The sequence below is a fragment of the Protopterus annectens genome, chromosome 16.part0 (assembly GCF_019279795.1).
Source record: "Protopterus annectens isolate FY-2018-M chromosome 16.part0, PAN1.0, whole genome shotgun sequence".
NCBI classification, from domain to species: domain Eukaryota; kingdom Metazoa; phylum Chordata; order Ceratodontiformes; family Protopteridae; genus Protopterus; species Protopterus annectens.
Window position 1 is genome coordinate 668457660 of NC_056750.1, and position 16433 is coordinate 668474092.

General features: G+C 46.3%; 1 protein-coding gene across 1 annotated transcript in view; it reads left to right on the plus strand.

The window, feature by feature from the left end:
• NELFB (negative elongation factor complex member B) overlaps positions 1–16433 on the plus strand; it is a 529115-nt gene that overhangs the window by 196670 nt on the left and 316012 nt on the right. The window lies entirely within an intron of this gene.

Consider the following 16433-nt stretch of genomic DNA (forward strand, 5'->3'; position numbering starts at 1 on the left):
GAGCTATTCATTTACCTACGTTCTTCCCTAACCCACAGAACAGGGGGGAAAAGCTACTACATACCTTGGATGTACATAGACAACTGCGCTACTACCTGGACAGAACTAAGACCAGCAGAAAAACTGACCAGCTTCTGGTAGCATATGCAACAGGAGTGCAAGGAAAAGCAATTTCCAAACAGACAATTTCAAAATGGATAGGAAATTGCATTCGATTCTGTTACTCTTTTCATGGAAAGACAACTCCTGAAAATATCAGGCCTCACTCCACAAGGGCTACAGCCACCACTACAGCTTTCCTACGAGGAGTGGCTACCAAAGACATTTTAGAAGCTGCTACTTGGAGCTCTGTGCATACATTTGCCAAGCATTACAATCTTCCTTTATACTCCAGATCCCGAGCAGGCTTTGCAACTGCAGTTTTACAAGGGATCTTAACTACACCATCTTTATCTTAGTGCCTCCTCCCCCAGTTTGGCTATGGTATTCTACCCATATGTTATGACTGCAGATGCATCCTTGAAGGACATAGTACAGTTTTGTACCTACCATAAATGTAGATGTCCGATAGGTATGCATCTGCAGTCAGGATTACCCACCCGCCTTCCCCTCTGTGGTATTCCTAGGGTGCTTACCCCTCTTTCAGCTAGCTGGGGGAATCTATTATGGTGTATTTGTTTGTGTGTATATATGTATATATATTTTGTTTGCTATTGTTTGGAATTTACAACATTTATCCAAATTTAGCCTTCCTAGAGGGCACCTGGCATCTGGGGCAGGAAACACTGAGGAAAATGGCGTCGGCTGATGCCTTTATACCCCAGGAGCTATGACGTCGGGTGAAGTGCGACATCAGCCGAGGCCAGACCCAGACTTTGGAATCCGGCCGACCGAGGGCTGCCTGAGGCAGGGCAACCCATATGTTATGACTGCAGATGCATACCTATCGGACATCTACATTTATGGTAGGTACAAAACTGTACTTTACAGTCACTGGTTGTTGGCCAGGGATGCCCCTCTGTTAAACCTTTATCTCGGGCCATAGTGACCATGGACACTTCCCACTTATTGGGGGGGGGGCATTTCTTGGGAAAGGTGGTCCAGGGCATTTGGTCTCCAACAGATGAGAACAGTCCTCCTAGCATTGCAAGCATTCCAGGATACACTCTCCTCTGGTTTAATTTCTATTCAAACTGACTTGAGTTGTCTGGTGCATTAACAAACAGGGAGGAACACTATCCTACCGCTTATGTTGAGAGATCATGAGTGTATGGTAATGGGCAATTTCTTTTCGCCACTTTCTGATAGCAGTGCACATTTGAGGAAGCCCGGTGTTGTAGTTGACAGGTTAAGCAGGTCTATCCTTATCACAAGTGGTCCCAGAGTCCAGAAGTAGCAAATTTCCTCCTCCTCTAATACTGAAATTCTTTCAGAAAGCATTGGAGAGAAAGGCCACAGTGATGCTCATAGCCTCCTTTCGGCTTCTACAGGTGTGTGTTTTCGGATGTCCTTCATGGATGCATCTGCAGTCATAACAACTGGGTTGTCCTGTCGTCAGGCAGCCCTTCGGTCGGCCAGATTCCAAAGTCCGGGTCCGGCTTCGGCTGATGTCGCATTCACCCGACGTCATCTCTGCTGGTCTTCGGGTATAAAGGCATCAGCCGACGCCATTTTCCTCAGTCTTTCTTGCCGCGTGGCGCCCGAAGCAGAAGCTGTTCGCAAGTGCCGGTCGGTCAGATCCAGAGATTACTACTACCGAATACTACTTCAAGACTTCTAAAGCTAAGTACCCGTTGGGGACTCTTTCTTGCCTCAGCCGATGTCAGAAAAAGTCAATAACTGTTTAACTTGTGGGAAACAAATACCTCATAAAGATTTCCACTCTTACTGTTTGCCTTGTTTAGGCCCAGACCACGACGTAGCAGCCTGTTCGGCCTGTGCTTCATTCAACCGACGAACGCTTAGGCGTCGGTCGGAGTTTGCTGAACAGTTTTTTGGCTCAGATTTTGCGTACATTATGCCGTCGGATCCTCCGACTACCCAAATTGTTAAAAAACGCAAAGAAAAAGACCGACACTCGCGGTCCGCGGTTTCGGCCGAAACCATGGATAAGCAAACCGCGAGTGTCTCAGTTTCGGCCGAAACCGAGAAAACTGATCAAAGTACAGCTGAAACAATGACTACTACTGAGGTTCCTGCTACCTTACTTGAATCGACCTCAGTAATTTTACCTACAACAGTGGTTACTAGTGACTTATCCGACACCATCCCTATGGATGTCTCTACCCCAGCACGTGGTGCTGCTAGGCCTCCTGCAGCCATGTCCATTAAGGCCTTTGCCAGGGCTAAAGCAGCCAAGTCTACTAAATCAGTGCCTGTTAAACCCCCCTCAACCAGGCCCACTTCTAGTTCACAAATGCTTACTCTGGCAGAAGATTTAATATCCTTAATTAGGGGATCTCAATCTCACCCAGACAGGGCCTCTCAGCCCCCAGAAAAGAGACCTAGGGCAGAGCCCCCCGAGCCTGTGTCCTCTGATGATTCTGCGGATGACTCAGATATTACAGACCAGCCAGAGGCTCCTTTCTCCAATTATGAAGACTCAGATGCTGAAGAATCCATTCCAGCTGCTTCTTCACCAGAAGAATTCTCCTTTGGGGAAACCTTACATGCCATGCGAGAACAATTCCAATGGCAGGAACAGGACTTCTCAGATTCCAGAAAAAGACTTAGGACCTTTCTGCACCTTCCACAACACAGGCCCTTAGCTATACCTCCTGTCCTCTCTGTTGTGGACGATGCATTTAATGATGTCTGCACTGCACCAGATTCCTTACCTCCAGCCCCTGCCAAACCAGATAGATTTTACAGGGTACCAGGCACTCATCATCACCTATACAAGGCCCCACTTGCAGACCCCGAAACTATATCCCAGGGGCCTAAGGCAGTAGCCTCGACCACAACAAAAAACCCTATTCCTTCTGAAAGGGAAGCCAGGTCTTTAGACAGATGGGGCAAAAAAGTTTACACCTCAGCTACTCTCTCAGCTAGAGCTTTAAATTGTCAGTTTCACATGATACAATACCAAGAGTTTATGCTTGATCAGTTAACTAAAAAGCTATCCTCTGATGACTCTATAGATAAGAAATATGTATTAGAAATGGTAAATAACATACAACAGGTTAGTAACCATTCCTTAAAATGTGGCTATGATGCACTGGAGGCTTCATTTAGATCAGCCATGACTGGCACAGTGATAAGAAGACATGCATGGCTGAAGGAACAGGTCTTACCGGATCATGTTAAAGCTAAGTTATTAGATGCTCCTATGGATAAGGCCAGTTTGTTTGGTACACCTGCCCAACAGGTAATGAAGAAAATGGAAGAAAAGGCAAAATCTGTACAAACAGTTAAAGATTTCTTGCAGGTCCAGCCCCCAAGGTTTAGCAGGAACTGGCCTGCCAAAAATTGGTCCTTTCCTGACTCCACAAGATCCCAAAGGGGCAGGAATAGACGTTCCAGAGGCAGAAATCAATCCAGAGGGGGTGCCTACAGAGGACGACAGTGGCAAGGTAATAAGAGGCACAGACACAACCACTACCACTACAACAACACAATCACAGTGACTTGATTCTAACTCCGCCTACCAGGGAACAAATAGCAGCACCATTAGGCGGAAAATTAACCTTATTTTCCAAGAACTGGCACTATATCACAAAAGACAAGTGGATTTTGCAAACCATAGACCAAGGTTACCGGTTCCACTTCCACACTTTACCAGTCAAAAGAGGAATGCCAAACCTGCCTCCAAATCAAAAAACAGAAGCTCTACAGCAGATAATGCAATTAACAAAGATGAGAGCTGTGGAAAGAGTACCAATGACAGAACAAGGCAAAGGATTCTACTCCAGACTATTCCTAGTTCCAAGAAAGGAAAAAAGTTGGAGACCTATTCTCGACCTGTCCACCTTAAATACATACATCATTGTCCCAAAATTCAAAATGCTGACCCTACAGCAACTTCTTCCCATGCTGGGCAAGGAGTGTTGGCTGGTAACTCTAGATCTCAAGGAGGCATACCTGCATGTCCCCATTCGACCAATTTGCAGAAGATACCTCCGATTTCTTGCAGGATCAGAGCACTATCAATTCTCAGCATTGCCCTTTGGCTTATCTACTGCGCCCAGAGTATTCACAAAATGCCTGGCATCAGTAATCGCCCACTGCAGACTACAGGGAATCCAAATTTATCCATACCTGGACGACTGCCTGCTACAAGGGGACAACAAAAGCAAGCTGACAACAGATTTACAAAGGGTCATTTACTTGCTACAAGCACTGGGATACACAGTCAATTTACAAAAGTCAAGGCTGATACCATCCCAAACAAGGACATTCTTGGGCGGAATTGGACACAGTAAAACAAATGGCATTCCTAACTGCAGAAAAACAAAAAGAACTTCCTCTTTACTTCCTGGCACTAACAAGACAGAACAAGCTAACAGCAAGAAAAGTTCTGCAGGCCTTGGGATTCATGGCATCATGCATAATCTTGGTCCCACATGCCAGACTACATATGAGAAAACTACAGTGGTACCTAAAGAATTTATGGTCCCAACACAGGCACAGCCTAGAAGCAGAAATTCCACTAATCCCATGCCTAAAACAGGAGTTCCTATGGTGGGCTCAAGCATGCCAGTCAAACCCAGGCCTACCCTTTCACAACTATCAAGCAAGCCAAACCATCACATCAGACGCCTCAGACCTAGGATGGGGGGCTCACATGCTGGACAAATGCGTACAAGGATTGTGGACGCAGGACCAGCTTCACCTGCACATCAACCTAAAAGAAATGCTGGCAGTAAAACTGGCAATCCAAAATTTCAGACCATTTCTCAAAGAAGGCCATTTGATGATAAGGACAGACAACACCACAGTCATGTGGTACATCAACAAACAGGGAGGCACTCATTCATACCCCCTATGCAGAATGACTTTGGACCTTTGGAACCTGGCACTCAGCTACAACATCCAGTTACAGGCAATATTTGTACCGGGAAAGGAGAATACTCTAGCAGACATGTTAAGCAGAACCACCTCGGATGCTCACGAATGGATGCTACACCCGGACATCTTCAAGACCATCTCAAAGAAATGGGGAATGCCACAGATAGATCTATTCGCTTCCCTCTCAATCACCAGCTCAAAAAATTCTGCACAAGGACATTCCACCCACTTGCATGGAAAGTGGATTCGCTCTCCTTCAGCTGGTAAGGTCTGACAGCATATGCATTCCCACCTCTTCCCTTGATACACAAGGTATTACTAAAAATCAAGGAGGAACGTCCAAGGATAACCCTGATAGCTCCAAACTGGCCAAGACAACACTGGTACCCATTGCTGAGGAGCATGTCTCGGGACAACATGTGGTCAATACCCCTGATGCCTTTGATGTTAACCCAGAACAACTACAGCATCATGCATCCAAACCTAAAAACGTTGCAACTGACTGCATGGAACATCACATAGCAGCAACTAAACCAGAACTTTCCCAAAGGGTTAAAGACATTATCCTTGAAGCCCACAGACCTTCAACAAGAAGGAACTATGCAGGAAAATGGAAAAGGTTTGTCATTTGGAGTGCCAAAAGAGGAAAAGATGTGTCTAATATAGATATTGCTAACATTCTGGAGTATTTGGCAGAGCTTCTACATACAGGCCTGTCCTATTCCTCCATCAAGATACATGCATCAGCTATTTCAGCAGAATACAGCTTTGATCCACCTGTCTTTTCACATCCTTTACTCAAGCAGTTCCTCAGAGGGATTAAGAATGTAAAACCGCCTAGGAAACCACCATTGCCAGCTTGGGATTTGAACTTTGTGCTAGAAAAGTTGACACTCGCACCTTTTGAACCAGCAGCAACAGCAGACCTACAGCATCTATCGTGGAAAACTGCTTTCCTACTGGCAATAACCTCAGCAAGGAGGGTTTCTGAACTTCAGGCCCTAATGGCAGTACAGCCCTTCCTAATCTTCCACCAAGATAGAGTGTCCATGAGGACTAATCCTACATTTATGCCTAAGGTGGTATCCAGAGTGTCTTTAAACCAGGCAATCCACCTACCTACCTTCTTCCCCAACCCACAAAACAGAGGGAAAGAATGCTGCATACCTTGGATGTACATAGACAGTTACGCTACTACCTGGACAGAACAAAAGTAACAGAAAAACTGACCAGCTTTTTGTAGCCTATGCAACAGGAAGGGAAGGAAAAGCTATTTCCAAACAGACAATCTCCAAATGGATAGGAAATTGCATACGATTCTGTTACTCCTTCCATGGAAAACCAATTCCACAGAACATAAGGCCTCATTCTACAAGGGCAACAGCCACTACCACAGCCTTCTTACGAGGAGTGGCAACCAAGGACATTATTGAGGCGGCTACTTGGACCTCCGTGCATACATTTGCCAAGCATTATAATTTACCTCTGTATTCCAGATCCCGAGCAGGGTTTGCCACTGCTGTACTGCAAGGGATCCTAACCACACCATAATCTATTCTTCCTCCTCCCCTAGTTGGCTATGGTATTCTACCCAGTTGTTATGACTGCAGATGCATCCATGAAGGACATAGTACAGTTTTGTACCTACCATAAATGTAGATGTCCGAACTGGATAGCATCTGCAGTCAGGATTACCCTCCCTCCTTCCCCTCTGTGGTACTCCTAGGGTATCTACCCTCCTAATAGCTAGCTGGTGGGGGGAGTCTCTTATGGTGTATTTGTTTGTATCTATGTACATACATGCCTATTTTTTGTGTCTGCCTTCTATCTTTTTGGAAACATTGGCATTTACCCAAAATTTAGCCTTCCAAGAGGGCACCTGGCATCTGGGGCAAGAAACACTGAGGAAAATGGTGTCGGCTGATGCCTTTATACCCGAAGACCAGCAGAGATGACGTCGGGTGAATGCGACATCAGCCGAATCCGGCCGACCGAAGGGCTGCCTGACGACAGGACAACCCAGTTGTTATGACTGCAGATGCTATCCAGTTCGGACATCAACATTTATGGTAGGTACAAAACTGTACTTTCTCTTCCTTTGGCCTTAACTTGTTCACCCACCTTTGGTGCTGGGATCCACTGCAGGTCTCCTGTTTCACCTGTCGGGGTTGCCTCAAGTCCTCAAACATAACTGCATGGGTTCAGTTTCAATTTAAGCTCTCTCTCAGCCCCTCTCTAGGATACTTTGGATTTTTCAGCATCTCTTTTATGGCAGAGCCAGTTCCACTATTAAACTGCAACTTGTTGCTATGTCCAGTTTTCGTACTGGGAAAAATCACACTTCTTATTGCCTCCCTTACATTGTCCAAAGCTTTTCTTTAGGAGTACACTTCTTCCTTCGTTAAGGGAACTGGTATTTCCTTGGGACATTACTATTCTGTTGCAGGCTTTAACTAGCCCCATTGTTTGAACCGGCGGTTAAAATTCACTTAAAATGCTTGTCATGGAAAAAAAACTTTTTTTTTTTTTTTTTATGGCAGTCACCTCAAACAGGAGAATCTAAGAGCTTCATACCTTATCGAGTACTCCCCCCCCCCCCCCCGCAAATCTGGCCTTTCACAAAGACAGGGCATCTTTAAGAGCTAATCCCCCTTTTCTCCCCAAGGTGGCATCTGAATTAACCCTCACGTCAGTCAACCTTCTGGTTTTCTTCCCAGATTTCTCCAATAAAGGCAATACGTACAAACATCATACTAAGACAATCAGAAAGACTGGTAAGTTGTCTCCTTTTCCTCAGCCAAAATGGGTAGATGTGTCCAAGGTAATGTGCTTCTGTTGGCTTTCTGCCTGTATCTGCCAAGTGTACAAAGAAAAGGGCTTATCCTTAACTAGACCTCCCAAGGCTCACTCAGGATCTGTAGCTACTTCTACGTTTTGTTTTTCTCCAGAGTTCCTGTTGATGACATCTGTGCTGCAGCTACCTGGTCCCATGTCTATACCTTCATTTATCTATATACTAGACTTGAAGTCATGGGCAAGAGCCCCTTTTTGGTTCAGTTTTGCTCCAGAATATCCTTCCATGAGACTTCCCAAGTGTTTCAGTAGATAGGGACTCTGTCCCATCCATTGAGGAACAGACAGAAGAGGTGACATCAGATATAAAAGTTATGTACTTAGTATAATGATAGATCTGTGTTGTCTGCTTTTGTATTTCCTCAACTGCCTCCCACCCCCCTTCCTTTTCTTTTTCATTGGTTTCTGGAGTGGCCGTAATGAGCTACCTTGGCCTGTTCATGTATTCTTGAAAGTCTGTGCATGGCAGCTAATTTCTTTGTACTTAGATAGATTTTAGTTATTATAAGACACGGGGGAAATCTTCTTTCCCCTGGTATTGGGGGGGAAAAACTCTGAGGTCAAACGTTTGCTGAGGTATCTATCTTCGTACAAGATGTTTGTGGGTAAGAGGAGGAGCGTGAGCACTGGATCCAAAGCTTGAGAGTAGCCGAAGTCTGATCCGAACACCCAGTTGTTGAGGAGGCAAGGAAACGGACAATAGAGCTATAATTATGGTAAGTACATAATTTTTTTTTTTTACAACTTTCTCATTAACATTTAAGTAGTTCATGTAGCTTACACAATATAGAAAATCCTTGTCAAATGATCACTTCTGTTTCTTTGTCCTTTTTTTGGGCCCAAGTGGTAGCCGTAGATCTGGAGTAGTTTACTTCGTTTGGTCTTCAACATTTGAATATTCAGATCTGGATCGGATCAGAGACTGCTGCATTGCTAGCATCTGATCCAAGCTCCTCTCCTTACCCATAATGCCCCTCTGTCTTCTTCCTTCCCTCAGATCTAGTTTGCCGCTGAAAAGTTACGCATCGTGGTCGCTGAGCTCCAGGCTTATCGTTTGGTAAGTGACAGTTTTTCTCTTCATGTGTTGGTGTAGGATTCCCTTACTCTTTTTCAACCTCCCCTACCTCGCGTTTTAGTCAGTTGTTTAAAAAAAAAAAAAAACATTTTTTAGTGTGGTAGTTCCTCTTCACCTCTCCACTACCCTTCTTGTTAGTGACGGAGTTGTACGATTGTTGTCTGTGTGGGCCTTACTTCCCAAGCATGTCTGAAACCCCCAAGCCTGTTTTTTGGAAGTGCACGGAGTGTGGCCATAAGCTCTCCCCAGCTGATGGCCACACTCTATGCATAGTGTTTAGGTGCAGCCCATCTTCTCACTGCCTGCTCTGTTTGTTCGGGCTTTATTCCTAGGGCCCCTCAAGGACAGAATGGCTAAACTAATTATGAAAGGGCTTCTTCCCTTATCGGGGACGGCCGTCCCCATTACTTCTAGCCTGGCCACATCAGTAGCTGCTACTGCTTTGTCCCCTTCACAGACCTCTGGGACTCTACCTCCCACCATGAGGCCTGCGGATAGGGAGGCATCTAAAAAGGACAGACCGAGGAAGCGATCTCTGGACCGCTCGGCTCTGTCGAGTCCTCCCAAGACAAGACCTCTTCTAGGCCTAGTAATCCTTGGCTCCGTTCACCCAGATTCTCCCTGGAGCTGTCCCGACCACCGTCTAGAGCATCTCCTCACTGGCACTCCAGGCCGGAGTCAGTGGCTTCATCTTCACAGTCTACACACAGTTTGAGCAAGGCAGAGATGGGTAGAATAATGCAGAAATGTATCTGCACCCAGATCCGGGTGGGAATCTTACCAGCTCCCTCTCCCTCCATTGCAGGGAGATCACAAGCCTTTCACCCCCATAATTCCTCCGATCTGACCCTCAGTTTTGGAGTCTTTAGATCCGAGAAGTCTTGGGGTCGGGGGGTCGGTGCCAACAGTACTTAGTACCTCGACATCGGCCGTTGCCTTGAGTGTGTCAGATCCGAGCCCTCGGAGCTGTAGCCTCGGGTCTTAGGGGGTTATGTTGGCTCAGAGTTTGTCAGACCACACTCTTCCCCCTTGGTATCTCAGTTGCTGTGGGCTCTGCTCTGACTCCTCTGGATCCGAGGAGAGTGGCTCCCTTGCTTGTTTCCTAAGATGTCTGCTGTCCTTCGGCATTCAACGTGGTGGAGGGGGTCCTCTTGAGTGGGTCGAGACCCTGACCATTTCCTCCTCTGATTCCGCCCCGACTCCCTTGGTTTTGGGTACCGATCCATCTCTTCTGTCATTTCAGGGACAGCCTGTGCCTGTTTTGCCTCAGGAGGCTGCCACTCGAACAGCAGGAGGTTTGCGAATCCTCCCCAGAGAGTCAAACTGAGGAGGTGCTTCTCAAATGAACATGCAAAAGCAGGCTCCTGGACTCCTCTCCAGAGTCCTGTACGGATGACACTGACTTGGAGAAAGGGTCCCCCAGATACCCCCCCTCGAGGATGTCTCCTTTGGAGCCATCATGGAACTCCTGCGCCAAAGAGGAAGGTGGTCCACCCAAAAACCAACCCCAAATGAGGCAGTGTTCTTAGAGGCATTCGGCACGGGCCCATCTACCTCCTGGGTGCCCTGCCCTGCGGATCCACTTGTGGACCTGAACACCAGGGCATGGAAGGAACAGGACACCATGGAACCTATTCCAAGAAGGCCAGACAATGTACTCTGGCCCCCCACCAGACAGGACTAGCTGAAGTAAGGGGGTCCCAGTGGACGCCATGATGGTGGCAGCTGCTACCACGAAGGAGCTCTTGCAGGAGAGCTCTATGGTCCATCCTTCTGACTGGGAATTGAGGACTATGGATCATTTGGGGAAGCCGGGTATATGCTTCAGCATCCTTTTCCATAAGGGTGCTGAATTATATGGCTCATGTCATCCGATTGCAACGTGACATGGTCAAGGAGGTCTCTGAGTCGCCCTTAGAGCCCATGTCAGCGGAGGGCAAGAAAATGTTCTCTGCACACATGGCCACTCTAAAAACAGTCGCGAATACGTCCATGCATCTCCTCTCCCATGCCACAGAATGAGCCACTAGGCCTGCCGGGTTTGGTGTTGCTGTGAGTGGCATGCCTGGGTTTCGGCTATGGCAGTTTTTGAAACCCTTCAGGGCATCCTTTGCCAATGCCCCCTACAATGGTTCTTCCCTGTTCGGGTAGTCTGTGCGCGAGACCCTGATGTCCCTCATGTTTCACTGTTGCAGTCATCACACTTGGGATATCTGCCTGCAGGTAGTCCTCAGTCAGCCCAAATACCAGAGTCTTAGGATTCTGCGTCAAATGCTGTCGCTTCTTCCATGACGTCAGGTCATCAGGGGTATAAAACAGGCAGCTAACACTATTCCATCAGTCTTTCTTGCTGAGGAGGAGCCCGGAGCAGTTTGCAAGTGCCGGGTGGCCGCTACGTGAAAATTTTTCTTTTCAAATTTGTAATCCTGAAGTCTTCTAAAGCTAAGTACCCCATTGGGATCCTTTTTTCTTGCTCTAACCGATGTCAGAAAAAGTTAACAATTGTCTTGGCTGTGGAAAGCAAATACCTCAGAGATTTTCATTCTTACTGCGTCACCTGTTTAGTCGCAGACCACCATGTCCCTCGTTGTCATTTTTTTGCCTTGTTTAATGCCCGAACCATTTGTTGTCAGGCTGTTCTTGTCGCTAAGTTATTTAGCTTTCGTTCTCTGTAGTCCGAAATTGCTTCGATAAGCCATCCGACTACTGATCTTCTGAAGAAGTGTTAAAGATAGACCGTATAGGTCCAAAACTGCCGACGACGCTTCTGTTAAGCTAGTCACCAGTCCACCGGTACTCAGTGAGGTGCCTTTACAGCCCCTGATGCCCACTTTTACAGATTTGCAGACCACTGCTGAGACCCATTTGGAGTCTGGTATGCCGCGAGATGCTTCTTCGACTATGGAACTTGCGGATGTCTCTACTTTGGTTGGGTCCAGAGCTGCTGTGCAGGCACCGGCTTCTGAGGGTGTATTCTGACCTACCTCTGTTCGAATTAAACTGTCTTCATTTTTAACTAAAACTCTGGAGTTTCTGAGGCTCAGAGTATGCACTATGCCTAGGAAACTGACCACCAAAGTGCATGCTTAAGCTCCCATGCCACAAAAACAAATGCTTAGAATGGCTGAAGACCTTGGGGGAAGCCAGCCTTCCCATGCTAAGAGACAAAGAATTGAGTTTCATTCTGATTCTACAAACCAGGAGTCCAATGCTTCTGACCCTTCTGATTATCAGGACATGCCCTTATCCGTCTATGAGGATTCAGATGCAGAGGAATCCATTCCCTCTGCCTCCCCTCCAGAGGATTTTTCTTTTGATGAAACCTTGCATACTTTAAGAAAGCATTTCTGCTGGGAATGCCAGGACTACCCTCAGTCCAAAAAAGAGACTCGGAGAATTTTTAGAGTTGCCTCAGCACAGGCCTCTAGCTATACCCCCTGTTCTGGTTGTTGTAGATGTTTTTTATGGAATCCAGTCTTACTCCACAGATACTTTACCCCCGGCCACTAGGAAACCTGACAGGTATTAGAGTACCCGAGTCCCACAAATTTCTCCTGGAATCCTACTGCGAATCCAGAGACCATTTCCCAGGGACCTTAAAGGTATTAAGGCTACTATAGTCAAAAATCCTACCCCTGCAGACAGGGATTCCAGAGCTTTAGACAAATTGGGTAAGAAGGTATATACCTCTGCAACTCTTGCCATCAGGTCATTGAATTGCCAGTTTCACATGTTGAAGTACCAGCAGCATATTATGGAACTAATTAAACAAAAAATGGTGTTACTCCCTGATTGTGCAGAAAATAAAGATCTACAAGAGCTAATGCATTCTGCAAACCAAGTTAGTAAGCATACTTTGCAGTGTGGCTTTGATGCTCTAGAAGCATCTTGCAGGGCTGCAGTCACTGGGTCTGTATTGAGAAGGTATGCTTGGCTGAAGGAACAAACCTTGCCAGATCATGTCAAATCCAAATTACTAGACGCTCCTTTGAATAAGGACTGTTTATTTGGCACCAAAGCAGAAGAGGTTCTTGAAAAGATGCAAAAAAAAGCTAAATCTATGCACACTGTTGAATTCTTACAAGTGCGACCACTTAGATTCAGTAGGCATTGCCTTTCTAAAGCTGGTCCTTTCCAGCCCCTTCCAGGCCTTCTCAGACTAAGCCCAGGGAAAACAGGCCACCAAGACTACAGTCTCTGGGTATGCAGTGATCTAAACAATGGAGTTCCCCCACCTCAAAAACAGGAAGTGGTAAGCCACCCCCTTATGGAAAAAGTTCACAATGACTTTTCAATTATCCTTTCCAATCCTGTCCAATTGCTTGTGCCCCTAGGAGGAAAACTTGCCCATCATGCAAAAAACTGGATGTCTATTCCTCAGGACAGATGGGTCCTAAACATTTTTTCCAAGGGGTAGAGATTCTGCTTCCATACACTGCCAACCCCAAGCGGGTTTCCAGACCTTCCTCCAAACCAGTGGGCAGAGGCTTAAAAGCATGTACTTTCCCTGCTCAATATCAGAGCTGTTGAACCTGCCACCTCAAAAACAGGAAGTGGTAAGCCACCCCCTTATGGAAAAAGTTCACAATGACTTTTCAATTATCCTTTCCAGTCCTGTCCAATTGCTTGTGCCCCTAGGAGGAAAACTTGCCCATCATGCAAAAAACTGGATGTCTATTCCTCAGGACAGATGGGCCCTAAACATTTTTTCCAAGGGGTAGCGATTCTACTTCCATACACTGCCAACCCCAAGCGGGTTTCCAGACCTTCCTCCAAACCAGTGGGCAGAGGCTTAAAAGCATGTACTTTCCCTGCTCAATATCAGAGCTGTTGAACCTGTTCCAGTAGAACAAAGGGGACAGGGTTTCTACTCCAGACTTTTCCTGGTGCCCAGAAAAGAGGGCTCTTGGCTCCCAGTCCTGGATCTATCCACTCTCAACACCTTTCTGGTGGTCCCAAAATTCAAGATGCTTACCCTGCAACAGCTTCTCCCTATGCTGGCCAAGGATGTCTGGATGTTCTTCTTGTTTCACTGTTGCATTCATTACATTTGGGTAATCTGCTGGCAGGTTGCCCTCAGTTGGCCTGAATAACAAAGTCTTGGGTCTTGCGTCGGTTGCTGTCTCTTCCATGACGTCAGGATGTTAGGAGTATAAAACATGCAGCAGACGTCATTTTAATCTGTCTTTCTTGCCATGCAGTGCCTGAAGCTGGTCGGCCAACTCCTGAAATTTTCGTTTTCGAGTTTCAGAACTGAAGTCTTCAAACTAAAGCTAAGTACCCCATTGGGGAAACTTTCTTGCTCCTTACCGATGTCAGTAAAAGTTAATAATTTGTATTACTTGTGGGAAGCAAATACCTCCATAAGGATTTTCATTTGTACTGTATTCCTTGCCTAGGCCCTGATCACAACGTGCCTTGCTTGTCAGTTTTGTGCTAAATTTAACTAACACACTATTAAGCACCAGTATATTTTTGCTTCTAAATACTTTGGTTCAAGATTTAACTATCCTGAAATGTCGTCTGTTAGCAATCCGACTACCGGAATTCACAAAAGACTTAAGAAGAAAGACAGAGAGACTGTTGAGGTCCAGAACAGATGACAGCTTCTCCTAAGCCGGTTCACTGGTACTCACTGAGGTGCTTTCGTAGCCCTTGATGCTTGCTACTTTTGAGTCACAGGCCTCTACCGAGACCCATTTGGAGTCCGTTATGCTGCAAGATTCTGCAAGTATTGAACCCGCAGATGTCTCTCCCTTGGATGGGTCTGGAGCCACTGAGCAGGCACCGGCTTTTGAGGGTGTTTTCAGGCCTCAACATTTGTATATTAAACCGGCGCCATCATCAAAAACAAGGCCAAAACCTACTTCTATGTCTAAAAAACTGACGCATGAGCCACGTGCTCAGGCCCCTATGTCTAAAAAAAGAAATGTTCAAAATGGCTGAGGATTTAATTACCCCCACTAAGAGGCCTAAGCAAGGCACTGATTATGAATCTTCAGATCAGGTTTTCATTTCTTCTGATCAGGAATTTTCTATCTCACCTTATGAGGACTCTGATGCACAGGAATCCATCCCTTCTGCTTCTCCTCATGAGGATTTCTCTTTTGGAGAGACTTTGCATACTTTAAGGGAACATTTTCAGTGGGAGAGTCAGGACTTCTCAGAATCCAAAAAAGAGGCTTAGGGATTTTCTTCTTCTTTCTCCACATAGACCTTTGGCTATACCTCCCGTTTTAGACATTGCTGTTGATGTTTTCTCAGAATACAGCATGGCTTATGATTCCCTGCCTCCAGCTCCTAGTAAGCCAGACAGATATTACAGGGTTCCTGACTCCCACAAATTTCTTTTCAAAAATCATGCTGTTGACCCTGAAACTATTTCTCAGGGTTCCAAGGGTGTTAAGGCTTCTACAACCAAAAATCCTACCCCTTTAGATAAGAGACTCCAGGGCGCTGGATAGATGGAGTAAGAAGGATTTATATATCTGCAACCCTGGCAATCGGGGCTTTAAACTGCCAATTTCATATGCTTAAATATCAACAGCATATTATGGGCTTACTGAAACAGAAAATGATGATGATTTCTGATTGTGTGGAAAATAGTTACAGGATTTATTGCATTCAGCTAAACAAGTTGGAAAGCATACTTTGCAATGTGGATGTTCATCGTGTTACACTGCTGAAGTCATTACACTTGGGTTATCCTGCCGTCAGGCGGTTCCCCAGTCTGCCTGAGTTCCAAAGTCTTGGTCCGGCATCGGTTGCTGTCGCCTCCTCCCTGACGTCAGTGCGACGGGTATATAAGATGCAGCCGATGCCATTTTCTTCAGTCTTTCTTGCCGCGTGGTGCCCGAAGCAAAAGCAGTTCGCAAGTGCCAGTCGGCCGACTCCTGAGATTTTCATTCTGAATCCAGAACCAAAGTCTTCTACAAAGCTAAGTACCCCGTTGGGGAAACTTTTTCTTGCCTCAGACCGATGTCAGTAAAAGTTAATAACTATATTTCTTGTGGGAAGCAAATACCTCATAAGGATTTCCATTCCTATTGTATCCCATGCCTAGGCCCAGACCACGACGTCACTGGTCATCGGTTTTGTGCTAGCTTTAACAAGCGCACTATTAAACGTCGGTTTGATTTTCCCCGACATTATTTTGGCAGAAAATTCAATTGCACCATGCCGTTGGAACTTCCGACAACCGGAATACATAAAAAGCGCAAAGACAAGGATAGGCATCAGAGGCCCAAAACTGACGACGAAGCCTCTTCTAGGCCAGTCGCCGGTTCTCCGGTTTTCAACGAGGCACCTTTGTAGCCCCTGACTACCGCTTCTGCAGAACCACAGGCCACCTCCGACTCCCACGTAGAGACGGTGGGGCCTTCGGACGCACAAGTTTTTCAGCCTACCGAAACTAACCCTTCAGAGGGATCCGGAGTAGCTGAGCAACCCGCAGTTTCAGAGGGTGTTTTCAGACCTACTCAGTTAAGCATTAACCCCT